This window comes from Ambystoma mexicanum, chromosome 5p (genome assembly GCF_040938575.1).
Source record: "Ambystoma mexicanum isolate Mex_15411 chromosome 5p, UKY_AmexF1_1, whole genome shotgun sequence".
Lineage (NCBI taxonomy): Eukaryota > Metazoa > Chordata > Amphibia > Caudata > Ambystomatidae > Ambystoma > Ambystoma mexicanum.
This window is the reverse complement of record NC_090930.1, coordinates 287,691,508-287,717,761: the sequence shown is the minus strand read 5'-3', so window position 1 is coordinate 287,717,761 and position 26,254 is coordinate 287,691,508.

Sequence of the window (26,254 nt, the reverse complement as noted above, 5' to 3'; positions counted from 1 at the left end):
GTCACCAGGCCGAGAATGATAGTTAATTTCACATTCTTTTGTTCATGGCCTATAAGAATGTCATTGTATTTTCCCTTGTTCCCTCCCTTGCTTTGAAACGCTTTGAAACACATTGTGTATAGGCGCTATATAAATAAACTATCATATCATACCTCTGATCACGTGAAAGTCACAACACCTGCAAACTGTGATGAATCTGATGATGTCATTATACCTCTCCCTGAGGTAGCCGCTCCTGGCCAGGGGACAGCAGCTGCTACCTGATCCTGACCATGGGGGCTGCTATTTGAAGGAGGACCACATGGGGGAGGTGAACCTCAGGGGGATGACATGACATCATCATGTATCAGGTGAGACATGGTATCCCCCTTTTCTATGTAGGGATATTCCCTCCATTCCTCATACCCTAATGGCATACTGCCATCATCCCCTTCAACAAATTGACGTTCCTGACAGTATCTCTCAATATCAGAGAACAAAAACTGAGATGAGGAAGAGGTAATGAGCTATGATGATTACTCCTAATGCAAACCAATGCAAGCAGCATAGTAGCTGGATGAATTTGTTTGGCCCGACACGGTTTAAAACCATATCACGAAAAGAAGCATGGAGTTTGTTTTCTTACTCAGCTGTGGTTAGAACAGCCGAGGAGAGAGACCGGGAGAACGGTGGCTGGAGGCGCAGGAGATTCTCTGCTTCCGAAGCAGGTCGGAACAGCCAGAAGAAGCAGACAGTCTAGCCAAGTCGTGGGAAGCCTCGTAACCTTATGCAGAGAAGCTCATGGGTTGAAGCCCTGCCACTGAGATGCAGAGAAGAGAGGAAGCTACCAAGGGGAGCCAGCCACGTGGTAGAAGCTGATGAGTGAACGAAGTGCTCTGCATTCCTGACAACAAGCCACAGACTGACACAGGAGACATGAGGGACACCGAAGCCGCTACTGAGAAATGGTGAGCCCATGCAGAGGGTTGCAGATGCTGGAGCACTTTGGAAGGTGCACCGTGTAGCGAAGGAAACACAGTGTGAAAGTTGGGGGAAGCCTGCACAGGATAGTACAGCCCCTGGGACATTTTATTACAAGATAAGAAGTCTATGAAAAAGAGTCTGGGACCCATAGCACATTAAAAAATTCACGTGGGGGAAACAGTACGGCACAAAGGACTGAAATTAAATGAATGGTGAAAGACCTGGTAGGAGAGTGTACCAGACGAAGCCAAGTGTGTAAAGTAAACTGCATAAAGAAAGTCCTGACAGGCGAGTGTTTAAGGAAAAGCCAAGTGGGTGAAGTGAATTACAGTGAATGTGAAAAGGAGCCTGGCAGGAGAGTATACAAGGTATTCTGCGAGTCTGCGACCTCCACCCACATTATATAAATGGACTATATGAAATAATCGGGCAGGTGAGTATACCAGGTGTTGCTGTTGTGTGAGTCCGAGAATCCCAAGGAAGATTCATAACCTTAGGATGTTTGGATTACATTGAATATCCTCTTGAACTTAGTGATTCTTTTGAACCTTTGTTTTGGAGGAGAGAAACCTGTGCAAGGGAGTCATTCCCTGGAATTGTGAACATTATTCATTTGGAACTTTTGTTCCATTTGCGCCTTTTTTGTTGAATTTGAACATTTGTGAATTTTTGCAAGTCAGAGACATTCCCTGTGGCACCTCAGAGTTACTTTGGAGTGTGAGGGCTAGGATAGGGTTTCGGGCACAGGACATTTTTCCTTTGGACATCTTGACACATTAGAGGCCCTTTGTTTGGGCTGGGGTAGGGAAATACATCAGAGGGTAGGTATTTTCCAACCCCTTTATTATTTAATAAAAGTTTATGGTAAAAACCTTGAGTCATCTGTGTCTGCGTGTCATTACTGGCTTTTCACAGCACACACCCAAGCGATGCAGTACACATGTTCAAAACCACATACATATCTCAATCAGAGTCAAACACCTATATCTTTCCTCTTGACAAACAATAAATACCACACACGTGACCCCAATCGCTGCATAGTTCATGAGGCAGAGGGTCAAACTGAAGTACACTCCGTTCCATGTGGGCCACACGTCTGCAGGGGGACCTCCAGGCTGCAGGTTGTGACTGATGCCCAAGGAGGAAAACACCATGAGCCTAATCCCAAAGGAGATGTGCACTGGCCTACAAGGCACAGTGACAGGCACAGACGTCCATGGTAATCACATCTGAGTTGTGCATCCACATCCGTGGCTCAGACACCTACGCAGCACTTAAACAATCTATATAACCGGCTCCAAGGCAACACAACATGTATGCACACAGGTCATGACCATTGTCAGTAAACCACATTGTTCTACGGCACAAAAGAGATGCCATAGTGCAAATGACACAAATGGACCTGGGTGCACAAACCCACAGGATACACATACACATGAAACACACAAGTCGGCATACCATATGGTACACAACACTATAACCAAACCAAAACCAAATGGAGCATTCCACCATGCCACATGTGCCAGCTGTGCACTGTGGTATGGTGTAATGCTCTACTGGCACCAAGCGACATATTCCAACACCTCCAACAACTGTTAGACGCAAAGCCACATGCACACAGGGGGCACAACTACCACATGCAACCACATGCAATGTTCCATCTTCTGCATGCATAGACATGCAATGGATCATGGGGTTCTATGGTGCTCCCACTATATCAACAAAAATGTATACCTCACACATCGCCGCCATGCACATACATGCACCACTCATCGCCAATGACCACAGGAATTCATTTACAGGGGTCATTCAGACATGGACTAGAACAGTGTGTCGATCTTGCAATGGAACGATGTGTGAGGGCTACCTGCATGACAAACCACAGACACATGTTGCATCAGTAGTGCCACCTATCAGCACACATCATATCTGAGCCACAGTCTGACATGTCTCCCTTTCCCTCCACTTCGCAGCCATGACAATGGACGAAGGGGCCCCTGCAGGACACTCTGACAGCAGTGAGGAGCGAGGACAACACCTGGCTGTCTGGAGCGTAACCGCCGATTAGGCCCAGGAGGAGGATTGTGGGAACACATCTCTCCCACACAGGAGGAGTGCCGTGTAGAGTCACCAGCAGCACGCAGGTGTGTGGGTCTCCAAATCGCTTTGCCTGTGGAGGAGGCGATGCCATAGGTCTGGGGCAGGACAGCGTTGTCAGTCAGATGAAGGTGTCATTCATAGCTATGGCTCCTCTTCCACCCCAATATCATGTAGGTGAGAAACACTATGCACTAAGGTGACCATACCGACCTTATCCCAGACAGATACAGAAAGAAATGGATTTGATGTAACTGAAGATGGCGGGAGTAAGCAAATGTACTGTTAACTGACACATGTGATTGCAATAGACACAAATCAAATATGCACTCACCATGAAGAAATGCAGACACTAAAAACAGGCATTTGTACATGAAGAATATTGCCTGCAACCATAAAGACATGAAGAGCATAACTTAAGCAATGTATAAGCTGAAAGGCAAAATGAACGATATACATATATAGCTTGCTAACATAGAAATGCAATGGTAAAAGGTAGCCATCTTTACTAAAATGCAAGTTGCACGCAGTAGAATGAATAAAGGCCTTGAGATTTCATGAAAAGTCAACTACTGAATTCACTGACATACAGTTCTGCGCAGAGCACAGACGATAGCTGCCTGAACCTCGCCACGGATATGGAGACATTAAGGAGTACACAACATTTCAGCAAGGAACATGAGATAATAATTCCCAAGGGCAAGGCATTTTTCTATAAGATTAATCAGAGAGCAACCAGTCTTTGAATGCCAGGTGCCAACTAATTATAAGTTAAGACTTCATAAAGAATGGATTGACATAGGCCCTCATTACGACCCTGGCGGAAAGTAACTGACATGACCGCCATAGCGTAAATAGCGTTTCCGCCATTGCACGATGGAGCAAAGTGCGGCCAATTCCGACCCATCGGGCATGAGCACCACGCCATGGCGGAAGTGCAAAGTCCGCGATGGCGGAAATGACCCCAAAACGGCCCATTCCGCCGTCGTACGGCGCCCTAGGTGCAATTCCGCCACCCATCTTAGCGGTCACCGTAATGAGCGGTCAGCGCTAATTACGGTCACCGTAAATATACGGAAACGGAAGTAAAAACATGGGGCCGGAACGGGAAACAGGACGTCGTACACCTATAAAATCAGAATCCCAACACAACCATAAAAAACCGACCCTGAGACAAATCCCAACCCGTTAGCCACCCCATAATAAAAAAGAAAAATGGGAAAAGTTGCTAAAAAAGCGTGCGATCGCAAGCGGCAGGTCCACTTCTCCCATGAGGAACTCACCGTGCTCACAGAGGCCCTCCAGGAGAACGCTGCCGTCTTCTTCTCGACGCAAATGACCAGGACGGCACTTGCGAACAAGAGGGACATATGGGCCCTGGTGGCACAGCGGGTAAGTGCGGTGGGGACCGCACCCCGCAACCCACAGCAATGCAGGAAGCGATGGGACGACTTGCGGATACGCGTCCGGAGCATACTTTCAGCCAACCGCAACATTGCCACAGCTACCGGGGGAGGATCTGATTCACCCATCAAGTTGACCCCCTGGGAAGAAATCTGTGCCTCCACCATTGAAATGGAGAGCATAGAGGGAGTCGGAGGGATGGAGAAAGGAGTGCAGACATCCGAAGAATCAGGTAGCTGGGCCAAATTAAACAACGCTAAATCCACAAAGTCCAATCATGTGAAGCACCATGTGTCCCCATAGTGCAATAGAAACACATGTCCAGGAGAACGTCCACATACATTGCCATGATAGCGCCCTGTAAAAGTCAGATTAAATACATAAATAAGTAAAAATCCTAAAAACGCCCTCTGCATGTGCAGCATGCACACCCTAACTGCAGGCTGCAAAATAACTACACCCTCAATCCACACGAAAATGAGACCTCCCCCAAGGCCCTGACCCAAATCACCCTCAGGTACCACCCCAATGCATGTGATACATTGCCATCCCAATTACAACAGACCCATAAATAACGCTTGCCCTCCTTTACTCCACCACAGGGTCCGAATCAAACGACGAGCTTCAGGACACCCCTACCAGCACACCTGCAAAGAGGGCCAAGACCAACGGCCAAAGACCCTCCACCTCAGCTGCACGGATCAAGACACGTCAGCAGCACGAATCGAGTGGCAGCACACTGGAGGGGACATCAACAGGCACCCCAGCAGCCAGCATGTCCACAACAGCAGCACCACAGGTCCCCCCAATGGATGCCACAGAAGGCACTGCTTCTGGTGGCAGCAGCACCATAGGTGACACTGCTTTCATGCCAGCATGCTCCGACACAGAAAACGGTGCTGTAGATGTAGGATCCATCCATGACCTGTCCCAATCCCCCTGTATGTTTCATCCCGTACACCATGAGGACACCACGCAGGGGCACCCACAAGACGACGACTGGCCAACCCCCACAAGGCCTGTAGCAAGGCAACATGAGGTGATCAGCCCCTCTGTGACACCACCGCAAATGGGCATGGCCCAGCAGAGGCAACAGTCCCTCGAGCAGATGACAGTGCAACAGCAGCAACTGGCCACGCTCCTCAAGGAGCATGCTGATGAATGTGGGGGTTCTAAGGCAGCCATTGAAACATCTACTGAGACACTTAGGGCAGAAATGGAGCGAAGTACAGAGACACTAAGGGCACAAATTGAGGGAAGCACCGAGAGCCTGAGGGGACAAATGGAGAGAAGCACCGAGAGCCTGAGGGGGGAACTGCATGCGACGTCCAAAGATGTATGTGGTGAACTTGCCGCTGTGCGCCGTGTGCTCACTGAGCTCTCACAAACCCTTAGGGACATGCATGGACGTGAGCAGGCAGAGACATCATCCGTTGCAAGTTCCGTCCAGGGCAGCCCCCAACGCAGATCTGGGAGGAACCTGCGCTCCACAGGCAGGGGTGCCCCTGATACCCAGAGAGGGGGCTTGCAATAGCGTCTGACCAATGACAATGAGCATCTCTGGACACTGGTGTTCTGGGGGAGGTAGGAGGGTGGAGGGGGTGTGTAAGGTTCTTCCGGGTGGCGGGTCGATTGGGTGTGTAATACCATTTCACATTTGCAATACATATATACACATTAATCCAATGAGATGTGTGGACATTGATCTTTGTGTACGAGGCCTTTCTTGGCGTACAGGCCACATTGTGCATGTTCCCGACACACACAGTGCCACAAGTCCCGTGTCCATGTAACAGCCACCAGGCGTGAGTACTAGAAGCATGCATCTATGATATTCTGACGAATCTCACGGGCCTCCTGTGCCTCGCGGACTCCTTGAGGTGCTGCCACATCCCCACCCTCATCATGACCATCTTCCGGTGCTTGCAGTTCTGCGTCAGGGGGCATGGCCACATTTATACGTACGCACATGTTGTGTAGCATTACACATGCCATGAACATCTTTGCAACCTTCTCATGGCGGTACAGGAGTGCCCCGCCAGACCTGCTGAGGCAGCGGAAACGAGCCTTCAGTAGGCCGAATGCCTGTTCTATGACTACACGGGTACGTGAGTGGGCATGGTTGTAGTCCTCCTCATGCTGGTTCTGTGGGTTCCGGATTGGTGTAAGGAGCCATCTCTTCAGTGGATACCCGGCATCACCTGTATGTGGACAAAGAAGGATGTTTGTGGAATAACATTGCTACGTACGCATCCCCCCCTTCCTGCCACGTCATTGACGCATCACCTACCCCACATTCACATGCATTAAATGAGACTCACCGAGTAGCCAGGATCGGTGCCCTGCGTGTCGCTCCATGTAGCGTGGTACTGTAGAGTTCCTCAAGACCATAGAGTCATGGGTTGATCCTGGAAATCGGGCACAACAATGTGTAAAGATCCTGTTGGAGTCACACACCATTTGTACATTGATAGAATGATATTGTTTCCGGTTGCGGTACTGGACCTCCATGGCATGTGGGACAACCAATTCCACATGGGTGCAGTCGATGGCACCAATGCAACCCGGTATGCCGCCAAGTGCATGGAATCCCACTTTTGCGTTTGTGAGCTCCTGCTCCGAGCGTGGTAAACAGATGTAGTCGTCTGCGTGCTTCAGGAGGGCATCAAGCACTTGGAATAGTGTCCGTGACAATAGTGGCTGTGAAATGCCATGCAACTGTCCGACTGTGTGCTGGTAGGTGCCTGTGGCCAGGAAGTGGAGTACAGACACCACCTTCAGTAGGGGTGGGATGGCGGTTGGGCTATCTATCATGCTGACAAGGTCAGCGTGTGTCATGTCGACAATGGCGGTTATGGTGTCCCGGTCCAAACGGTAGAGGGTGTGGATCTGCTCAGCAGTGAGGTTGAACGGATTGGCACGGAGGCGTGGGATTGCGGGCTGCCTGCGTGGTGGTAGTGGCTGTGCTGGTGGGCCTTGCTGCCCCTGCCTTGCCCTCCTCCTCCTCCTGCGTCTCCTCTGTGCGGCCGGTTGTTGCAGTCGTTGGTGTTCGTCTTCTTCTTGAAGTTGGAGTACTTGCAGTGCTATCAGGTCCCCCAGGCCCAACATCGCTAGTCCTGTCGGTAGCATTTGGGAGTGGGTGTGGTTGTGGGAGGGGTTTTGGGTATGCAATTTATGTGTTTTCAGGCTGTATAGCCTCCACCTGTGGTGATTCATTTCACCTGTGCCAGCTGCAATTACTTTTGGGCGAGCACGTCCCGCACACAACGCTGCTATTTGACGCATGGCATCTTGCAATTACAATCATGTATGTGATCCTGATGGCAGTGAAATATTGGTTAATATGTTGATTCTGCTATGGTCCCATTGTTTCACATACTATTTTTGCAGTCGCGGACAAACTTGTGAAGGGTCAGTGGAATGTAGTACTCGATCAACGGTGGACCCTCATGCAGCACTGTACCGACGTTCACCGACGGGCGGGGAGTCCCATTAGTGATTGAAGCCAGTTGCCATTTTCACACACAGCCGCACTACATAGATGTATTTGTGAATCCAAGCGTTCACAGATGCCTTTTCGATGTGATGTTGCAAATGAGGAATTCGAAGGACAGCGCTTTTGCTTTTCAACTAGCGGCGAGGAGACGCCCACAGGTCTGACTGGAAATGTAACGTTCTATTGTTGAATGTCCTTGGGACAGGGCCCATGACGAGAATGCAATGATTGATGTGAATTGAATGGGATGCGCAATAGCGTAGTGGACGATGAGGCAGGACGTCCCCAAATACATGTTACTTCACTACACTAGTGAACCGGGCAGGAGCACAGTGGATTTTGCAGACTGCATTACGCACAGACTCAATGGAAATTTCAAATGTAATGTGAGTAAATATTCAGGCGTTTCTATTCCGGGATGAGGGAATGATGAATGGATGCATGGACAGATGATTTAATTGAGAGTTTGTCATGTGCATGGCTTTTTGATGTCTATCCCCTTCCACTGCGCTATGTGATGCAAAGCTGCCATAGTGGGTCCATCATCTGTCTGCCCTTGTTGAACCCTCCCTGTCTCGACGCGCCTTCAAACACTTGTGTCTGTGCACGTTACTAATCACATCTAATGGATTCTGTTTTGACAGACGCATGCACACATACACTCGTTAGTAATAGTGTATTGAGCTCGATTCATGTCGTTATGATTCGCAAGTGATTTTTTGGTGACATTAATCCTTTTGAGTGTGCTAGCATGCATATGGTTGTATATTTAGTGTGTTGAATGAACTGAGTAATTCATATGAAGTTCGGATGCCCATGCTATTATTTTTTTCTTTTGGGTGACAGGTATCTCCTCCCCTTTTGCCGCTGCCATCTGTACGCCACTCCTGCAGATGGCTTTTTCACTCGACACCTGCAGCTTCGAGTTAATCAGTGGAGCACCATTACGATCTTATGGGACGATCGCCAATGGGCCACATGCCCTTACGCAGTACTAGTGGCTAGGAGCAACATCTGTACCTTTCAGCTGGACTAGTGCCTACTTCATGGGACTGCCCTGCGGTTCTAGGCACTTCCGTGTTGCCTTTTTGGTCGTAAATGTAGGCCCTGTGTACCATGAAGGAACAGGGCGTCACACAAGTAGAAGCTGGTCATTCATTGCGGATGCAGCCCACAGTGATGGAAATCATTTGGGAGTTAGTTTGCGAATAGCTGTATGGGCTTGGTGATTTGGATGTGCATTAAAATTATGTTCAGATATTGACCGTGTGGCCTTATTCTTTACTAGTGATGTTGCATATTCCGATTTGTGGCGCGATGTATTGTGAGATGATCTGCATTGGGTTCCGGCTTCTGAGTGGAGTTGTGTGGTACTGTACTGGCCACGTTTGCCTACGAGGAGTTGTGCAATGTGGGCAGGGAGTGGAGTACAGACACTCAGTAGGGCCATGTACGGTTGGTTCGCGATGCCGTAATTCTCACCATGGCGGAAAGGTACTTTCCGCCATGCTTGGTGGCGTTGAGTACATGTCCGCTAGGGTCAGAATTCGCGTACCGTTGCGCCATGGCGGAAATTACGGTTTTGCAAGGCGCGCGTGCGCGTGCTTGGTGCAGTTAGCGTTGGCGTTCACTACATTGTCGCTAATGGCATCGTACTTTACGGTGACGGGTCATGATCGCAACGAGCGGTATTCGATGGCGGTATTTCATTTCCGCCTTCGTTTTTGGAATTCCGCCAGGGTCGTAATGAGGGCCATAGTCTTTAGTGGTCAGAAAGGTAATAACACCTGGGTTCATATTAGCTAAGATCGGAATACATGCAGGATAAAATAATTCACAGCATGGTCCTCTCACATGTGCCCCATAACTAAAGAACAGTATATATTCATAAGGACCAGACACAGACAAGCACCTGCATCGACTCCCCACAAATTCTCAGAACCAAGGCATCTAGCAAGGCCGACTAGTAAGAAATTACTCTGGCTCGTGGCCTAGTGATAAGGGATAGTATCTTATTTAATTGGAAGGAAACAATTCCTTGGTGCCTTTCCCACTACTCTCATTTTGGCTCATGTGTTGATGGTCTGTCAATTGCTCAAGGTTGGTCAGTAAGATGTCAACCAATGAAAACCCTTACTGTTGTGCCACCCAGTATATGGTGCATTAACCAATGTACTACTTTAAAGATAACATGTATTCTCTATTATTAATTTAGAGGTGGTCCCAGGAGCAGCCATCAGATACATATAACCAGTTAAAAGACTAACCCATATATAATTGTCGGGGGTAAATTCTCCCGGGGTCGGCTGGGACGTCTGCGGACCTCCGGGCAGGGAGGCCCCAACTCCTCCCGTATATCCCAAAGAGATAGAGTATGAGACACACGCAAGAAGCAAGGTGATTCTGCTGTTTATTAAACAAAACGGCAGGGATGGCCAAGGATCGTACGCGTCCGTCCTGACACTCTCTCAGCAGCGTGGGGCTCGCAGGCCCTTTTTACCTTAGCATGACGCGCTACTTGCGTCACCTTAGCAAAATTAGCAAAAAACCTATCGCCACTCTGGATTGGTTCCCCGAGTGGTAGGGTTAGTATAGCATACATATAGAGGACGGGGTTATTGGTTAAGGGTCAGTCAGGTGGTATACTTGGGTTGTCCCTTCAGTTTAATACATAAAAATTGTTACATGAAGACCCCTGAGGATTGGTCAATGTTAATGGCGTCAGTGATAAGGGTCCCATGTTCTGATTGGTTCACCCGCGAGCCCCCCAGTCTGGGACCATCGCTGTTCCCAGCTCGCGGTGCACCTGTCATTTGCAACAATGTTTCACTATGGGTATGTGCAGACAATGTGAGGATTTATTCATAAGCAGGAAGGCCGACTACTCCCACCGCCGCAGATGTCCATTGAGTCGCTTAATTGTATCTGCCTGTGTCTTGAGACGGGGGGATTCAGACGCCTTATTCCTCCTGGGCTTGGCACCCTATCAAGTTCGGCTAGGTCACGTGAGGTGCGGACCGTGGTTGAGGCAGAATTCTGCACAATTATTATTATATTTCTCACTGTGTGCCTGGCTTATCTTGCAGGTGCGACCTTGGCGTCGGCTTGCGGAATGAGAGTTTGCAACGTTGTGCCCTTGACTGTCTGCTTTCACTGGGCTCATTCTGCAGGGTCAGCAACCGAACCCTTGCTCATTTAATGTTCATGGAAGCTTTTGCTTGCGGCCTACTTGGGCCTGGTGCATGGGTGGAACCATTTGATGCAGAGCGCTTTAGGTTACGGTATCATATTGCTCTATCCCCAGTATCGTGTCTCCGTTATATTCCTCATTATGGTACATGGTTTTAGAAGAAGCGTGAGCAAGCCTTTGTAGATAAGTTCATTATGCGTCTTGCGTTTCTGCATTTGAGAAGCCTATGTTAAAAATAATAAAGATGCACGTCTGTGGGTGTGTCCGTCGCCTACGTCATAGCACTGAGTATGTTCTTCGTGTGGATTGGTGTGGGAGTGTCCGGTGTGTATGTTGCACGAGTGTGCTGACCGTTAGCTTGGTCGTCATGGCATCTCTAACGATGTGTTGATTTGGTGCTGGATGGTTTAGTCGAGTTCATCCATTCCGCAGGTGTCGGCATGTGCAGGGCAGGCAGGTGGGCATGCAGGTGGGCATGCGAGTGGGCACATCCGTATGTTCTTGTACCAGGGTATTTGGTCGTCTGGGAGATGGGCAAACTCCTCTCGTGGCGGGTGTCTGGGCCGTGATCCTTTAGGCCATGGTTGAGAGGGGATTGGTGGGAGCCTTTTGTTCACTTTTCCCACTTCAGTCCCCCCTCTGGTCGACTTGTCGACCACAAACATATCCTTTTCCTTATCTCCTCTCACTCTCCATATTTTAGTTACTCCTCCCAAATGTCCATAGTGGTTGACATGGTCCTCAAACGACCAGTACATATATACACAGGTTCCTCCAGGTGTGCAGTATACCCATTTCCCTATGTAGCTCCTTGGGTTTCTTGGGTTTTCAAGCTTCACAGATGGTGGGTCCAGGTGGTTAGTGATGATCTGGTTGTGCAACCTCTCTCTCTCTTTTATTATTGTGCCTGCGTGTTGGCCGTCATCTGCTGGCATCAAGGGGTGCATACCGACCATTTCGATCATCTCCTCTCTGGAGCGTGCCTTCCGGGCCTTCCAAAATCTTATTATGATAAGTGCAGCTCCAGCCAAAATAATGCATCCAACTATGATCTTCAGTCCATCTGACAGCCAAGATGGCATCCATGACCATAGCGTCGAAAACCAGCTTCCATCCTTTTTTACACCTTTACTTTCATCCATCATTTTGGAGTGCATCTGGGCCAATTGTGATACTGCTTCTGTCAGTGTACCATTGTCAGCATCGTTAGCAGGAATGAATGTGCAGCATGATTGTCCTATCTTCGCGCAAACTCCTCCTTCCATTGCTGTGAGGAGGTCCAGTACATATCTGTTCTGTAGTGCTACCATCCCCACTGCTCGCAATTCCTCTTTTATTGCGTTGAATCCATTTACTGTAGAGTTAATTGTCATCATTAGTTCCCACCTAGTTATCTGGAGCCATTTTGCGTTTGCGTTGGCCTGTAGTCCAGGATGTATTATTGAGGAGAAGAACATAGCTGCTCTGCTGAATAGTCTGTGTTCTGGCGGGATTGAAGTTAGTGCTGTTTCCGACCTTCCCCACAGGTAATTTCCTGCCAGAGGTTCTCCTTGTCTTTTCCTTCTGTTCAGGACGGTGTTGTTGCCGTTGTTTCGGTTCTCTGGCCCTTTCTGAAGCTGTACAGATCTCTTCTTCCTTTTGTTTCCTTCATCCATTTTGGGGAAGTTCGCCACATTCACATGTTTCTGGGGCACCACTAGTGATGGTACATTAACATGTACTATTGTGCATACGCCATTCCACAGAGGGGGCAGTGTATGGTATGCCTTGTCTCCACAGGCCCAGTAATGGTCCATTACTACTGCTGTTCCTGCTCCCCCCTCAGGTAGCTCTGTCACGCTTGCACAGTTGGTGTTGTATCCTACGTCCACTTCTCCTTTGTGTTGGTAGCATACCTTAGGTGCAGTCATCGGCAGTATTGTTATTGGGTCTTCATCCTTCTCTGTCCACGTTAGCATGGGTACGTACTTGACCTAAGTCATCCAACATCTGTTGTTGTGCTCTGCAATAGTTGTAGTATCTTCTCCCGTTATCATGTTGCTGCCAACCACTCCTATGTCCCATTTGTCACCCAGGTACACCTTCCCTGTTATTATTATCAGTGGTCTTTCCCAACATCCTTGTTTACCAGGAGCTTCAGTGGCGTACCAATCACATGGTAGGTACTGTAGTGTAACTTTCTTCGTTTCTCCTTTTTCAGGGCCACTTGTTATGTATCTGATGGCATGTAAACTGGCCTTGTGGTAGCTCAAATAACTCTTAAGGAAGTTATTTTCGTACGGGTATGTGTCTCGTGATTTCCATACCAGGTGCACTGTGTTCCCTTGAAATCTCCCTTTTGTTTGGAACAGTGCCAGGCATATTATACACCGTGCTGTTTTTTCATCTATTTCCGTGGCAACAAAAGTTCGGGAAGCACTCATGGCATATGGGATCAATGAGCAGACGTAGCAGCTGTCTTCTGTTGTTTGTTTGCCTATTTTGGTCATGTGTGGTCATGTGTTGGTACCACATGTTGTTAGAGACATGTGCTGAATTTTGTATGTAGTTGTCAATATCTTTATTCTCTGAGTATGTGCTGCGTTTAACTCTATTTCCCTTGTGTGGAATTTTGCTAGTACCACCTGACGTAACACCTGTTGCAGCTGGGGGTGGGGGTATATTAGGTTTGGTTGCAGCAAAAATATTGATAGCATAACTGTTCCGCCATACAGAGGCAGCCACAAACCCGGTGATCATCAAAATCCCTATCATCTTTATTACAGAGGCTATTTTCACCGGCATTTTGCTCTTACCTTGCTGCAGTCCGGCAGCTAATTCTTGCGACGTTAAAGTTGCCCCCCTGAAAATTCTCAATATGCTTGTTATTAGTGTTAGTTGTTGTTTTCAAGCTCTCCCTATCAAGTAGTCGTTCAGTGCCCAGGCGAAGAGCTGTTCCCACGCCAATCTAAGCGATCTATCTCTTAGGACAGGCAAGTATGGTTGGATGTGGGGCATTGATTGTTCTATGGCCAAGAGAAGTGCTGTGTAGTAGACACGTACCCTCCTCCTTTTCAGGTAGTTTGGCCTTTTTATGTAATAGACAAATTGGTGCGATAATTCTTCAGGGTAGTTATTGTCTGAGGGTATCATCTACTCCTCCTGGGCAGTGAACTTTGTTAGTTATCTGCTTTCTTAACAGTACAATAATACACCGTACCTGCATGTGCGAGAGAAAAAAAGAGAACATTCAAGTGTTTACATGTGTATGTGCAAAACAATGTCCTTCAGTTGGGTTATTATTGCAGTGGGTAGGGGATCAATGGGCAGAGGGTTTGGGGTTCAACTGGTAGAGGTTCCTTTACTCTTTGAACGTGTGACCATGGGGTGGGCGGTATGGTAATTACCCTTCTTTATTTCGGTAGTTGTCTCTGGGGAATCCGGCGGGTGGCAGGGTATGGGGACACTTTGGCCGTTAGTTGCGGTAGAAGTCCCTTCCTCTGTTGGCGACGCTGTTGCTGCTCTTCCAAAGGCCCTGTCAGTGACGCTAGGGCGGGTCTGGAGTTTGCAGATCTTTACGTCGTGTAGGTGGTTCCAAGCACGTTTGTCCTGTAGCTTTACTGCTCTCGTTGATACCTACTCTACCAGGTGGGGGCCAGTGAAGTGTGGGCTGTTCCACTTTCTGTTGAAATTGCGGAGTAGTAGGTGGTCACCTTTGGCAATTTTGCACAGTTTTCCCTTTTCCAATTCTTCATCCGCGTCTTCTTGTTGATCACTCTTAGACCCGCCCCACGTGTGCTCGAGCTGTTGAGACACAAACACTACACTAGTAATCAAAGAAGACACATATTTGTACATTTCATCACCAAGGACACTTGCAGTACTCTCATGGTCGGTAAATGCTCTTGATGTTGGCGTCAGAGGAAGGCGCATTTGGCGTCCGGTCACCACCTCGTGAGGGGTGAGGTGGTGGTCGGAGCCTGGTCTATTCCTTAACTCAAATAGGGCTAGCGGAAGGCAATACAGCCAACTCTTCTTTGTTGCTTGCTGTATTTTTGCAATTGCCTCTTTTAATAGGGCCTGCGGGTGATATGCACATGCAAATTTATGCTTGATGCTCAGTAAGGACGTGATATGCTGGAACATTTCATTGGCGAAATGCGGCCCATTGTCTGACCGCAGTATTTCGCACACTCCCCACCTGGGGAAGACCTCCCTCACTAGGAATTTAGCTGCTCGGAATGCATCTGGGTGTGAGCAGGGCCCTGCCTCTATCCACCTCGAGAATGGGCACACAACTACAATCATATACCTATTTCCTTGACATACGTTGATCATATCAACATAGTCAATATGGATGTGTCGGAAGGGTCCCTCTGGCCGGGGTATAGTACCTTTTATCACCTTCAGCGTGTGACCGGCCGTGAACTGCTGACATGTGAGACAATTGCTGACAAAATTTGACACATGGGAATTTAACTCGGGGCAGAACCAATCTTCCCTAATTCGTGCTGCGATGACTTCCTTGCCTGTGTGGGCTGGGTGGTGTAGTTGGCTCAGGGCGATGTTCAATAGTGCCAGTGGCATTACCATCTTTCCAGTGCTACCTTGGCGCCATAGTGCGTCAGTTGGTGACATTGTACATCTTCTTTTTACCCATATTTCTTTTTCTGCCATTGGTGCAGCCGCTTGTAGCTCCATTATCTGTGTGGCTGGGAGATGGGTGTACCCTTCTCTTATTAACAGTTCCTTAGCTATTCCCCTCCCTCTCCCTCTCTCTGACTCTGAGGGTTCCATATCTCGCCAAAATATGCAGCATACTTCGCGTGTGCGTCTGCTGCTGCATTCCCTTTAGAAATATGATCTTCTCCATTAGTGTGTGCGGTGCATTTTACCAAGGCTAATTCTTGGGGGTCATTTATTACTTCAATTAGATCAGCTAATAAGAGGGCATGTTGCACTGGGGTGCCGTCAGCTCTCCTAAACCCTCTTCTCCTCCACTTGGACAACCCGGAATGGACAGTAGATGTGACATATGCACTGTCGGAATAGATAGTCACTCGCTTGTCAAAGCTTTCCTTCAACGCCAAGATCAGTGCGACCAATTCCGCTGCTTGGGCAGAGTAATGCTGTGGTAATTGTACGCATTTCATCGCCACACACACCGGTACCTCTGTCATTTTTACCACTGCTGCCCCAGTTCTCCTAATCCCGTCACTTTGGTCAATCGTTGATGACCCATCAATGAACAAGAGATCACCTCCGTCTAGTGCATTCTCTTCAACCCTTCTAGTGCATGAATACATTTCAGTAACCTTTGTACAATCGTGTGCATAGTCTCCTTCCTCAATTGCTTCTGCTATAAACCTTGCAGGGTTGACCGTGCTACATCTAACAATTGATAGTTCAGCTCTAGATAATATTATCTCATAACCTGACGCCCTTTGCGTTGTTAGTGTGGACTTAGGCTTGTTCAATATTGCAAATAGTGCATGTTCCACAAATAGTGTGGTTGGGCACCCCATGGTGATTGCTGATGCTTTCTCTACCGCAAAGGCAGCTGCGGCGAGACCTTGTTCGCAAGGGAAATGACCTAGCATCACGGGATCCAAGTGGCCGCTGTAAAACGCTACTGGCTTGTAGCCCATGCTTGTTTTTTGAGCCAACACTGCTTTCATTACTGTTGAGTCGCAATGTGAAAATATAAAAAATTGTCGTTCATAATCTGGGGTGGCCAGTACTGGGGCGGTTGATATTGCATCTTTCAGTTCATCAAAAGCCTCTTTCATTTCAAGGAACTGCTGTAATTCTCTCACTGTTTGTGGCAATGGTGTTTTTAAAATTGCCTGTGCTCTTTGTGGTGCAATCTGTCTTCCATATTGGGATATGAGCTGTCCAATGTAAAGTACTTGTTCCTGACAGTATTGTAGCTTTTCCTTGTCCACCTTGTAACCTTTTCAGCCAATATTGTCAGCATCTTTAATGAGTCCTCGCTGCATCTATTTTCGTTTGTGCTGCAAATGATTATGTCGTCAACATACTGTAACACTGTGCTTTCTACCTCAATGTTACCCAAATCCATCTGTATTACTCTGTTGAATATTGAGGGTGACTCGCAGTACCCTTGTGGCAATCTGGTGTGTTTCCACTTTGTGTTTCTCTAAGTGAAGCTTGTCAGATCTTGTGAGTCTGGGTGCAGTGGTATTGAGAAAAAGGCATTTTTAAGGTCGATCACTGTAAACCGTGATGCCTCTGCCGGAATGCCGCACAATATTGTGGCCGGGTTTGCTGCTATGGGGTATTCTGCTTCCACTATGTTGTTCAAAGGCCTGAGGTCCTGTATGAAGCGCCAAGATCCCCCTTTAGCCTTGCATACTTGGTATACAGCTGTGTTGCATGAAGATTCTGATGGGACCAGTATGCCATTATTTATAAGGGCCGTTATTGTTTCATATATGCCCTCATCTGCCTCTTTTGATAGTGGGTACTGTTTTACTCTGGGGAGTATTGCACCCTTTTCAATTTTATTCGTACCCCCCCTATGCTTTTTATGCACCCCACGTCATAGGGGCTAGTAGTCCATAATGATGTGGGTACTTTAGCCATGTCTTCCTCAAAAAAGGGAACTGGGGTGGGCGTGGGTGCCTCAAGTGCCATTGCAATTTTCTGTGCCACTTGTTTGTATGTCACCCTTAGCCATATTTCCACACTCATCATAAATACCATTTTGCCTTCTTCCTTTTCTCCAGAGAAGAGCTCCTCATCTGACACCTGGCTGAGTCTACATCCCTCTGCTAGCGCTATCACTGCCCTCCACGCTCTTCCTTCTCTGTCTTGGGCATGCACTGCAATGTAATCAGCGGTTGCTATAATGCTCTCTATGTCCACTGAAATCACCTTTCCTTCTGGTTCGTTGGCTGGCGTTTCTGGTCTAAACAAGTAGGCTGCTGGCCTCCTCCAGATCTTTCCCTCTATCCCTGGCATCCATGCAAATGCCATGTCCGTCCCGTACTGGAACAGTTCACCATCTACTGGCTTAGCCCTAATCACTGTCTGTCCACAGTATGCCTGCATGATCTGTCGCGCAGTGAGCATGTTAATTCCTGGGGTGGAGCAAATTATGCCGTCCTCCGTAAAGGAGATCGTCATATTCAACCTGCTCATTATGTCTCTCCCCATTATATTTACTGGTGAGGCCCTAGAATATAAAAGTGGGACTGACATGTCATAATCCCCTATTGATAAGGGAATGTTATCAGTAAAGGGAACTAACCCCCTAGCCCCAGAGAATCCTTGGGTGTTCATGGCTTCACCTGACATCTTAAATTTACCTTCCCTTATGCAAGACCGGGTCGCCCCGGTGTCAACAAGGAATCATTTTTTGTCACCTATCGTTACCTCTATGCGTGGTTCCTCCGCACTGTTAGGTGTTACCGACAGGATGGCACACACCAAGGTCGTCTGTGGGCTGTCCTATTGGGGGTATAATGATTGACCACTTCCCGTGTAAGGGTTGTGTCCCAGCACTGTCACCCTACCCAGTTGTGTTTGCTGTAGTTGGGTATTGGTTGAGGTTATGTTATGGTCTTGGACTTGTGCAGGTGGCTGTACTTGCTGTGCTAGGTGTTGTTGTGTAATCGCTACCTGTTGTTGAGGCGGTGGGTATGTCCGTGGCTGTTGTTGTGTCACTAGTTGTTGCTGTCCATTTCCCTGTTGCAATGTCTGCTGTTGCTGGATGCCCTGCTGTTCCTGTGGGAGCTCTTGTTGTCCCTGGTCATTCCACAACGGTGTGCCTGGTCTCACTCTACACGTACGTGACATGTGACCCACCAATCCACAAATCCAACACACCGGTGGTTCCCTGTTCTGCCATGGAAAGCTTCCTGTGTTGTCCTGGTATACTGGGTACCCGGTGGGGTAGGAATTTCTAAGTCCCCCCACCTGTTGTTGTGTGTTAAATCCGTATCCTCTCCCTCTCATTACTCCTCCCCTTCCCCTGTTGTAATTATAATACCCAGTTCCTGGCGTTGAGTATCCTCCTCCCACGTTAGTCGTGTATGGTTGGAGTGACGGCATCTGTTGTGTTACAGTCTGCGATGATTGTATTTGGGAGTGGTCTTGTGCAGCCACTACTTGTGTGGGGCTTTGAGTTATTGTGGCAGGTGTAGTTATTAGTGCGCCTTCCATCGTGTATTTAGTGAGTTTCTTCTGTACCAGTTTAGCCTCTTTTGTTTTCCTATCCTCTTCCTTTTTTTTTCATTTTTTCTTGCCATGTCCTGCAATGATGCACTATAGTCAGTTGTATTTCTGGCCATGGTTTTGCTTCCATCCCCACTACTTTCTTCAGTTGTTTCTGGACTGCTTCTGGGAGTCCCTGTACTAGTATATGATAGAATATTGCTGGTGTTTTGTCCCATTGTTCTCTAGTTTCCATACGCCACTTCTCTTGGATTTCCTGGATATAATCAACAGGATCTTCGTTCTCACGCATCTTGCGCGAGGTAATAGCTCCTATGTCCGATGTGTCCGGATACTGTACCCTTAGTGCCTGCCATAATGCATGTCTGCAGTTTGCGAATGGTGCCCCATCGTGAGATGTGTTTGTTATTGTGACCCCGGGGAAGCCCGCTCTCTTCCAGATGTCATCCGCAGCATCACCTAATATTGATATTAGAAGGCCCTTTACATCTCCCACTGCCAACTTCTGTCCTGCGGTGTGTTTTTCCATTTCATATATCAATTTACCCGCACCTCCACTTAATGATGGGAGTCTGCACTTTATATTTTCCTTGTCTGCATGCTTCCAAGGGACGTATTGTGGTCTAACCCCTCCCCTCTCTAGAAGAGGCATTAAGTTGTGTCCCGTTTTACCCCCTGGGTTCCACAAAATCGAGTCCTCACACCCCTCCTCTTCTTCCGTCTCTTCTACATCGTCAGCTTCGTCCATATTTCCCCTTGTCTTTACTCTTTCTCCTCCACCACTTCCCCTTCTTTCATCATTTCCTTTATTTATTGTGGGCTTGTGTACTCGCTCTCCCTGCCTGCGTCCAGGGAGGTCTCTAAGCCTTCCTGCATAGGGTGTCAGTTCGTTTGTGAAGGGCGCGAGTTTAGATGGGCATGTTGTACGCAATGGGCGTGGGATGGTGGAGCATGCATGACGGGACGGTGACGGCGTGACTTCACATGTCTGCCCCTCCGCCATTCCATGCTCCTCCTCCTCCTCCTCACTTCTCTGCAGTTCTTCCTTTCTCCTGCAGATCCATGGTGAGTCTTTATTTGTCCGGGTGGTGTATAGTTTATCTAAGCTTTCCCTTTCACTGTTTCTTCCTTCCTTCTCCATTCCTTCCTCTTCCTCACTACAAAAGTCATTCAGGAATGGCAACCCCCAAACTGTCTTTTTCCCCCCAATTGTTACTGTTCTTAAGTCTATTAGGTCCGTTCCTCCCTTTTCTTCTTTGCTAGTCGCTCCCCTTTGTGCCGATGTTGTTGCTACTTCTGTGCCTCTATATACATTCCTCCTTACTTCTCTCCCCCCTCCTATCTTCTCTTTTCCCTTCATTTCTCCCCGCTATTCCTCTACCAATTTCCTCTCTTTTCTTTTTTAATTCTTCCATTACTTCACAACTCATTTTTTCCAATATCTTTTCATCTTCTTTCTTCCTTTCCCATCTCTCCCTCTCCCTTTCTAATATACTCTCTATCATCCTCCCTTCTTCGTATTTCCTTGTCGTTTCTGACAGTAATCTCCTCTTCCATATTGCCATTTCTTTTTCTTTCTCCTCTTCCTCTTTTTTCCTGTCGCGCAGTGCTGCTCTTGATACCCTTTCTGCCACTGCCTTTAACCTTTCGGCTTCTCTCCTTTGCTCCTCAGTTCGTTCTCTCATTTTTCCCAACTCATTCTTACCTTCTTTCCTTTCCCGTGCTCTCTCTCTTTCCCCCCTCTCGAGCTGCTTGATCAGTGCATTCTGTTCATCCCTTAATTCTGCTAATCGTTCCTCCAAGGTCTCTTCCTTTTGTCTTAACTGCTCTTCCCCCTTTCCTTTCCCCTCTTCCCCTTCCATTTCACTCTCCCTTTCATTATCCTCCTCCATTTTCCTCACCACCTCCTTCTCTTCTCCTGTTAATGAACCTCGTAATTTTAATAGTATCTGCGCAGCTACCCACTCATCATTTCCTATGTCCGTAGTCTGCTCTTCTTCAGTCCTCCCCTCCCCTAATATCATCTTCCCATGGGCTTATCCCGTTCTACTAGTCCGCTCCCCTCCCGTGTGGCCACCTGTGACTGTATATGGAGGCGGGCTGTATGCCGGGTTCGGGTACCCCTCAGCCGCCCTTAATTGTTCTCTTGCTATTTCCCCTATTTCTCTTAAAGGATACAACCCCCCTCCCTCTGTTTTCACTACCTTCGCTAAAGGTATATCGTCGCTCTGTTCCTTTTTTATTTCATTTCCGGTTGAGTTGTTACTCTTTTCTCCTCCCTCTTGTCCTTTCCCCGTGTTCTGTGTTCCTTCACTTTCCTTTTCCCCATTCTCTCCCTCCTCCTTAATCTCCTTATCTCCCGTTGTTTCCCCTACAATGAACATTCCGTTCGGTCCTGGTCGGGACCCTTGGAACATCCTCCATAAGGTGAACACCTCCACGTGGTGCGTTAACTTCTTCCCCTTGTATGTATTGTGCAGATGGTTTAATAATGAGTGTTGGGTATATGGATCGAAGCTACCATTAGGCGGCCATGGTGTTGTCATTTTGTTGTCCGTCCCCTGTGTCCATTCTATGCTGTACTTGATCAATTTCTCCCTATGGGGTGATAGTGTTTTGCATATGTGTTGCAGCGGGGTAGTGATGGTGTTGCCCCACCCCCCCGATCCTGTCCCGTATGACATAGTAGCGCTCCACTTGTCACCCTTCCCCTATTTGGTAGCGGTTATCTCACTAGCAGTTTACAATATACAGCCTTGTATCTTTACCTGGCCTCGTAAGTTTGGGGACTTGCGAGAGTCCGCTAAGGAAAAATTAGTAAAATATAGTATTTACATTTGTATATTCTTTTCTTTCCTTTCTTCCTTTATACAACACCCTTATGGCCCCCTGCGGCCGAGGCGCACGTAGCCCCCTGCGGCTGCGTGCCCCTTGTGACGTTCTTATACCGCCGTCCTACTTTCACTCGCTCCTCCTCCCTCCTCTGCACTTGCCGTGGCCGGCGTTCTCCGTGCGCAGCCATGTACCTCCTTTCGCCTTCCCCCGATCAACTCATTACCGTTTACCTCCGTTTCCACGCCCTTAACACAGCTCTCCTCCCCGCCACTCAAAAATAAAAGATGCCTGGTTCTCGAGATGTCCTATGTAAGCCCTGCTGGTGACGTCACCGATCTCTTCAGACTACTGGTAAGTTCTTCATATATTCTTTAAGTCCAAAATACACTCGCAATCTACCCCCGTTAACCCCACAGCTGTCTTCCTGTCACTCCTGGAACAAGGTAATCAATAATATAATCGGACTGCGCACGCTGCGTCGCCTCGCGTGTGATACGCCCCTCGACAGGAGGGCTTAACCAGCCAATTATCTTCCGTATTGGGCAACTAGCTAGCTACCGCCTACAGGGAAACGTCATCTATCTATCGAGTTTCCAGCTCGAACAATATGGATCCTCATCTACTCATTGATCAATAATTGCCAAATCGTAGGAAACCGTACACACACACCCTTACACGTGGTCGCGACTTAGGCCAATCAGTGTCTATGAGCGGCCGCACGTGATGTTTTCGTGCTCCGCCCCCCTTCTCTCCCGTAACGTAGCGGACTGCTCTCGCACTCGTCCGGCTACCATTCATTTCATTGCCAACACTAAATTATCAAACCTTTGCCGCGCACCTGTGCAACACCTCCCACCTCCCGTATTCAATTCCTCCCCGCTCCCTCACAATTTCACATTGCTTGTTGGGCGTGGCATACTCACCAAGTTCTCTTGATGCGGGGCCGCTCGACTGCGTGCACCCCTCCAAGCGGCTCGCCACCTCCCCTCGTCTGGACTACATCTGGACACTCGCCAACCGCGGGCGGGATACTTCTCAACCGGCTCCCGAGGGCCAATATCCGGATTGCGCTGTCCGGTCTTCTCGCAGTTCCGCGACGGTCCTGTAGTCCTCAAAAGGGGGCGGCGGCAGAGGGGGCCGCGCTGCCGGGCCTCCTCGCAACGGGAGCATTCGGAAAAATAAAAATTAAAGCGGACCTGAAACAGATCTCAGCAGTGCCTCCAACTTGTCGGGGTAAATTCTCCCGGGGTCGGCTGGGCCGTCCGCGGACCTCCGGGCAGGGAGGCCCCAACTCCTCCCGTATATCCCAAAGAGATAGAGTATGAGACACACGCAAGAAGCAAGGTGATTCTGCTGTTTATTAAACAAAACGGCAGGGATGGCCAAGGATCGTACGCGTCCGTCCTGACACTCTCTCAGCAGCGTGGGGCTCGCAGGCCCTTTTTACCTTAGCATGACACGCTACTTGCGTCACCTTAGCAAAATTAGCAAAAAACCTATCGCCACTCTGGATTGGTTCCCCGAGTGGTAGGGTTAGTATAGCATACATATAGAGGACGGGGTGATTGGTTAAGGGTCAGTCAGGTGGTATACTTGGGTTGTCCCTTCAGTTTGATACATAAAAATTGTTACATGAAGACCCCTGAGGATTGGTCAATGTTAATGGCGTCAGTGATAAGGGTCCAATGTTCTGATTGGTTCACCCGCGAGCCCCCCAGTCTGGGACCATCGCTGTTCCCAGCTCGCGGTGCACCTGTCATTTGCAACAATGTTTCACTATGGGTATGTGCAGACAATGTGAGGATTTATTCATAAGCAGGAAGGCCGACTACTCCCACCGCCGCACATGTCCATTGAGTCGCTTAATTGTATCTGCCTGTGTCTTGAGACAGGGGGATTCAGACGCCTTGTTCCTCCTGGGCTTGGCACCCTATAAAGCTCGGCTTGGTCACGTGAGGTGGGGACCGTGGTTGAGGCAGAATTCTGCACAATTAATATTATATTTCTCACTGTGTGCCTGGCTTATCTTGCAGGTGCGACCTTGGCGTCGGCTTGCGGAATGAGAGTTTGCAACGTTGTGCCCTTGAATGTCTGCTTTCACTGGGCTCATTCTGCAGGGTCAGCAATCGAACCCTTGCTCATTTAATGTTCATGGAAGCTTTTGCTTGCGGCCTACTTGGGCCTGGTGCATGGGTGGAACCATTTGATGCAGAGCACTTTAGGTTACGGTATCATATTGCTCTATCCCCAGTATCGTGTCTCCGTTATATTCCTCATTATGGTACATGGTTTTAGAAGAAGCGTGAGCAAGCCTTTGTAGATAAGTTCATTATGCGTCTTGCGTTTCTGCATTTGAGAAGCCTATGTTAAAAATAATAAAGAGGCACGTCTGTGGGTGTGTCCGTCGCCTACGTCATAGCACTGAGTATGTTCTTCGTGTGGATTGGTGTGGGAGTGTCCGGTGTGTATGTTGCACGAGTGTGCTGACCGTTAGCTTGGTCCTCATGGCATCTCTAACGATGTGTTGATTTGGTGCTGGATGGTTTAGTCGAGTTCATCCATGCCGCAGGTGTCGGCATGTGCAGGGCAGGCAGGTGGGCATGCGGGTGGGCATGCGAGTGGGCACATCCGTACGTTCTTGTACCAGGGTATTTGGTTGTCTGGGAGATGGGCAAACTCCACTCGTGGCGGGTGTCTGGGCCGTGATCCTTTAGGCCATGGTTGAGAGGGGATTGGTGGGAGCCTTTTGTTCACTTTTCCCACTTCATAATGTATATATAGCCTATTCCCTTAGCCAATCCCTCAACCCCATAGGTTTTTGTAACCAAGACTGTAATGTGACGTCAATGATGACGTAGTTTCTGTTTTGAAGCCATTGGCATGTCCGAGAAAGACTGAGAACTCCAAGTGTTTTGCTTGTATGCTGTCCCTGCTTTATGTGGATTATTAAAAAAGCAGGTTTTGCCATTTACATTGACTATTTTCGTTATTGAGTCTGGGATTTCCCAGCCTACCATTTCCGCTAAAACAGGGTTTTCCGGGACCATTATTATGACAGCAAGCTCCTCACTCAGGTGGATGAATACAAGAGTGACACCAGCAGCAGAGACTACACGCACATCACCCCCCCACCATCACTCCTAACAAGGTGCCTCACCCGTGCTGTGCCCAATTGCCCAGTGCCTGTGCTGTTGCTTCCCTCAGAGCCCACTCCCAGGCTGCACCACCACCACAGCTTGTGGGGCCATCACAGAGGGAGCACCCCGAAGGACTTCACGAGTACCTGCAGCACCAGTGACTCCTTATCAACACTGTAGCCGAGGTAAGGTGCAGAATAACACAGGAGCATGCAGGCGTGTCCAGCCACCTGGATATCATAGACAGAACAGGCAAATACATGAATCAGAACATTTTCGGGCTGGGAACATCCTTTGACATCACGACTGAGGCTCACGTGGGAGTGTAGGGGAGATTCGACAAGCTGCTGATGATGCATGCCACCCCAGATGGTGGAAATGCTGTGCAGGTGAATGTCACTCTGCTGCACGTTGTGAGGTGTAGCGTGGCACAGTTTTTCTTTTTTTAAAAAAAAATGTATATTGTTTTTTTGCATATTATAATCATACCAACAATCAGAGCAACGGGCTCCATTACCATGTCACACATTACGAACAATAAACTTACCCCACTCCCACAACACCCCCCCTTTAACTGTTGCCTTCACATTAGTCTTAATAAATCACAACTATTGCATCAATAACCTCCACTTGTGCATTTTCTTTCCCTCCTGTCTTTGCAAACATCATTACCATCATCGCTATCCGTCTTTGTATATCTATCCCAGGGTCTACCTTTTGCACTCTTAGCGCCATCTCCCACGTCCCTGTTTCCACTGCACACCATTTCTCCAGCTCCTTCCACAATTTGTGTATATTCGGTTTTCTCATATCTTTCCATGGGTAGCGTGGCACAATTGACCAAGACACAGGGAAAGTACACACCTCTAACTGTCCCTATTAGACGCACTCTGTACCTAGTACACAGTGGTGTGCCACCTATCTACGAAAAGGATAGAATAAGGAAATAAGCTG